We start from the raw sequence: 5662 nt of genomic DNA on the forward strand, positions 1-5662 counted from the left end.
TATTTATATAAAATAATCATGTTTAATAATGTATAAATAATCAAGTCCTAAAACAGGTAAAAAACAGAGCTGCAAAAGATGCAACGAGCGTGTTACTTTCTCTCTAGTAAAAGTAAAAGTTGCGATATCACCAACGACAAATGTAATTCAACGAGTTCAGCATTTTACTTATTCAGAGTGCTTTCTCTTATGCATGGCTATAAATTGACTAAACTAATAGTCATATCGTCTTTAGAGATTATTTAGAAATTTTCGCTGTAATCGATAAGTATTTCGTATAATACAAATGCATATAAAATTAATCATTAAAATAATCAAAATGCGCTATTATTCATTTTATTGACGCATTGCCAACTTGTTATATAAAATATGTAAAAGAATATTTCTGCATTTATGTTTTATTAATTATTATTATAATTTTCAATTATAATTATCATCATATATGACGCCTACAATTGACGCACACGGGATTTTTCGGTTTGATGCCGAGCGGAAATAGCTTGTAGTCTAAAAAAAAATTGTATATATGTATATATATATATATGTATAAACATATGTATATTTGCAAAAGTTCAGAATATCAAAAAGATTGTTTCCGCCCGGGATCGAACCGGGGACCTTGTGCGTGTGAAGCACACGTGATAACCACTACACTACGGAAACGTTATACTTCTGACTCTGTTTCGAGAGCATGAATATTGAGACAAATATAGTCCTCGGTTAAAACTTAATAAAACATCGTATCTTTTTCGCTTAACCCTTTGAGTTACGAATTTTTCTAATTGTCAGTATTTTATAAAATTTGGTATGTAAGGGTTTTTGGGGTCGCTGATTACGAATCCGTTGTCAGATTTTCAAAATTCAAGATGGCGGAAAATTTTTCTTTTTTTTCAAAATTTTACTTTCGCTATATTAAATTTTGGAAATCAAATTTTTTTTTCTTTAGATTCAGCGATCTAAAAAAACCTTCAGAGAAAAACTTTAAAAAAGAATACAACTGTTGCTTTCAATTTAAAACAGAAAATATTGTTTTTTATATATTTTTTATCAAAAAAAGGAGGATTTAACAAAAACAACACGGTGGAAAATTCTAGAAAAATTATGAAAAATACTTTAGAGTGTACTAAGATTATAAAAAAATTGCTGTATTTATTGTCATAATAGATTAGTAGAAAATGCATTTTTTCGTAAAAAAAAAGTACTAATTTTCACTGTTTGTTTATATATAGTATTTTTGCAATTAACAATTAATGACTGTTCATATTTTTTTTACACTTATTGATGTTCTAGAGATTCTGTAGAAACAAAAAATCCGGTATTTGTTGTTAAAAAAAGTAGTTAAAACAATAAAAAAAAACTGGGAAAAAAAGGTGGGTCTCTGGGTGACCCGTCTGTGACTCAAAGGGTTAATATTAAAAAATGTTTTCAATATTTATAAATTTTATGCTGGTACTTATCAAATATATATGTAGAGATTCTGCCACCAGCTATTCTCTTGGAAATATGCGAGTTTCGTTATTTACTGACGGTGTAGACGTGAGATTTTATTGGTAAACTTTCGCACAAAGACGAAAGTGGAAGGTGGAAGCTGGATTTAGGAAACGTCGATCTTTGTGTGCGCGAGAAATTTCATATGATGGTATGGGAAGGCCGGATCGCCGGGATAGGGCAGGTCGAGCCGTCTCAAGGCCAGTTAGGCACAAGGGCAGCTTCAGTCTAGTGTGAACTCGACCGCGCCCTTCGAGGTCGTGCCATCCCATTCTTGCACACGCATCTTTATTTTTCCTTCGACAAGTCAACGCGACCAAAGTTTGCTCAGTCTTTGTGTTTCAAGAGACGGCGAGATGAATGAGAATGAATCAATCCAGAAAGATCGATGAGGCGAATGAATTTAATTAAATTATTATTTAATATTTGCCATTTATCAATCATCATTATTTATCTATCATTATTATATTGATACCTATCGTTTTTTTATACGATTGCATGATCATCGTATAAAAAAAAGATATCGATACTACAGTGGATGATAAATAATGATGATTAACGTATGATAAGTAATGATTTAATTAACCTAATTATACAAAAAAATTACCGATTTCTGAATTGACTTCTTTTCATTCATTTCGTCTTGTAAAAACAATGCAGTTGAATATAATTCCAGTTGAATCTCCTATTAAATTGTAATATGAATAAATTTCTTATTCCAACGTGATAAAAAAAAAAAAAAAAAAAAAAAAAAAATCAGTTTATCAATTGTCACAATATGGCAGTCTTAATCATGCCAAAAAGACTCTTTCTCACTGAATCAAAAGGTCAATCTTGATTAGTATGAGAAGCTCAACGAGCATTGTCATTGAATTAATTGCTCGTTGGGTACGACAGATAAGCCAATAGACGTATCTCTCTTCGCTCCCCACGTTCCCCAGAAGTACCGAATCATAATTGAACGTCACGCGATAGGGAACGAGGAACAGATCAAGGTTTTGTCGATGAAAGAAACAAGATTATTTCGTCGAACAACTTGACCTATTTCGAATTTATGTGAGCAGAATAAATAATCGATTACAATGGAGCCCATTTTTTTCAGATTACAAGAAAGGAAAACTCTGATAAAAACTTGATGTTTTCAACGTGCAACAACTGCAGAATAAAAATTTGGCCACTATTGTTACTACGCGTAAATGAAATTATAATCGATTTTTGAACAAACAAAATTTGATTAAATAATTCTTTCGATTTTTTCTAATTTAATTAATAATACATCTTTGAAAGAAAGAAAAAACCGTAGTGAAAAAGAAGGTACCATAATACAAATATTGCCTTTGTCTGGAGGCCATAATATAAATACGAGGCAGAAAATTTCGAGAGTTCGCGCAAAGGGATGGAGATAACAGATTCCCGACGCAAACATGGCTGAACCGAACCTTGACTGAGCAAAGAAGCAGCAGGATAGAAAAAAGGGCGGCGCAGTTCAGCGAGAGAAGGAGGGAAAGGGAGACAAAGAACCAAAGGAGCCCTCATTCCTTTAGCACGCTGCACGCCACGCTCGTTCTCAGCTCCCGGGGTTAACGCACTACGGTAGACACAAAAATCCCCCCAAGGTCGGTGCATCCCTGTTTGTCGGTTTGTCCGCTCCACATCGGTTGACCGTCCCCTACCCCACCCCTCGGACAACCCCCTCGGCACTCAGCGCCCCTCCAACAGGGCAGACTCACCCACGCGACCGATCTGATTCGACTCCAGGGCCGTGCGAACGAAGAGAAATCGTGTTTCGACAAATCGTGTAAAAGCATCGATCGAGTTAAATTAATTTTCTAAATGTGCAAGACAAGTGTGTGAGACATTACAGAACTTTTATATAAAATAGGGAGTTTGCATGATTTTGAAAAACAATTGCATTTTATAATTTATATATTATTAGTTTTAAATGTAATTATTTTTTTCGCAATTTTTTAATGCAAATTAAGCGAGAAAATCAATAATCAAAATTACATTATTTGAAATTGTCGAGTACGATCCGGAAACGACCGAGTCCTTTCAAACGCGATGTGACGTCACAGTGCAATATCTACATTCGGGGAGACGCTAATAGCGTCTCCTCAAATCTAACCAATATATACAGTGACAACACACTATTTTTATTTATTAAAATATCCAGTTATTGTGAAAATGGGCAAAGGTAACACGTACAAAACCTGTTTTGTACCTCTATGTAAAAGTACAACAATTAAAACATCCAATAAATTGTTTTCCTTCGTACCTCGAGATCAAGAATGACCGAATATCGCAATACAGAATACAGAAAACAAACATTTGAAACTATTGCCCTGTGACGTCACGCACTCCAACCAATCAAAATCGTTTTCTTACAATTTAAATTTTATTAAATTTTTTAATACTTTTCTATTGATTAAAATTTAAAATTTTCTTATAAATAAATTTATAATAGTATATATTTAAATTACATATATAAAAAAATGTATTTTTTTTCAATGCAAACTGCCTATTCACGATTAAAGTTTTTATTGTCGGAAATAAAATTCGACTTGAAGGGAGCATGATTTGTATGATATCGTAAGAGAAAAATTACTCATATCGAGTAAAATAATCTCAAAGAGATATTTAGAATGAAGAAACTGTTGTTAAGATTGAAAATTTGTGAATGCGAAATTGTCGCTTTATCAATCGCGAATGTTGCATCGTGAACGCCGTAGAAGTAAAACGCAGAGAAGGAAAGAAGAGGAAGGAGAGAAGAGAAATAATCGAGAGCAAGGATTGCGAGCGTATGGATTGGCGTGAAGCGACGAGTGCATCGGGTGAACGGCCGGCCGTGCATCCAGACTGCAGACGTCCAATAAAAATATCTTACGTTAGTCTTTCTCTCTCCTGACCATCGTCTACCCCCTCATTCATCGCTAAATTATTTTTATTACCAAATAACCGTACGCTGCTTCTTAGCAAACATCATTGCCCAGCTGATGCTTTTTTATCGAACAAAAGTGATAATTTTCATTATGCGGAAATATTGTGAAAAATGATTTAGATGATAGGAAAGATGATTCGTGACAAATACCCGTAGCATTTTCATGCAAGAATAATTTGGAAAATCCCTATATCGTTCTATATTATAGTGAGATGTATATAATTAAAATCTGTAAACAATTAAAAAAAATTTTTTGCTTATGATTTAATAATTTATTTTAACAGCCATGTTTGGTGCTAAATATTGTGGTAAGGGCCAATGATCTAGATGGACTTTCGCTCTGCCAAGTTGAGCCGAGCGCATTATCTCCTCGTTATTGATACGACCGTAGGACAATGCACTCATTCGCTGCGGACGTATAAATAAGTACACGAAAAGACGACAATCGAAGTTTTTAACTCGCATGTCGGGATCTATGATTCGCTTCTGTAGATAAATTCTTTCCATCTCTTCTCGCTAACGCAAAAGGCTTCTGATTCATTCTAAATTATTACAAGCCAGCCGAAGAACGGTGTATTCTGGTCGAACAGTATATTGTTTCCTTGCGACGCGACGTCGATCGCAGATCTTTAAAACGGTTCAACGTTAATCCCGCGTCCCGACTTGATCCTAAAAATATCGGAAAAAGCACAGTCGATGTGTCCCGCTAATAATGCTGATGCGCAAATAAATATCTTAAATATTTTCTACGAGATAAATTTGCAAAAGATTCAAATTGGTACTATCTTTAATACAATACAAATCAACATGAGGAAAAAAACATTTCTGATCGCGAAGATATTTCTTTTTTATGTTCGATCATAAATTTTTGAACAAATTTTAACTTGACATTTTCTTAAGGAAATCTTTCAAGTACAACTATTTAATTATTAATTATGATAATCTATTCTCTACTAAGTAATTTAAATATTGTATAAATAGATTTGTTAAAGCTGTGATTTTGATCCGTTTTGGCATGATCGTATATTGCTCGGTCGCGACTGTCGAGACGATTCACGACATGAGTCACTGAAAATATAATCCGAATATACGACCAGCTATGACGCACAAGGTCAAGGTCTCAAATGGTTATCGAGAAATAAATTAAAGTACGTCCTCTTATATCGCCTATGGCATCTAACCAACGTGACGAGCGAATTAAAGATAACAATGACTCTATAGCTAAAAGTGTGCACA

At 33.9% G+C, this 5662-nt stretch overlaps 1 non-coding gene across 1 annotated transcript; it reads right to left on the reverse strand.

Moving 5' to 3' along the window:
• Positions 1-590: 590 nt before the first annotated feature.
• Positions 591-663, reverse strand: Trnav-cac (transfer RNA valine (anticodon CAC)). Its single transcript has one exon. It is a non-coding gene; the product is annotated as a tRNA-Val (tRNA).
• Between the last annotated feature and the right edge of the window lie 4999 nt (positions 664-5662).

This window comes from Anoplolepis gracilipes, chromosome 7 (genome assembly GCF_047496725.1).
Source record: "Anoplolepis gracilipes chromosome 7, ASM4749672v1, whole genome shotgun sequence".
In the NCBI taxonomy this organism is placed as follows: domain Eukaryota; kingdom Metazoa; phylum Arthropoda; class Insecta; order Hymenoptera; family Formicidae; genus Anoplolepis; species Anoplolepis gracilipes.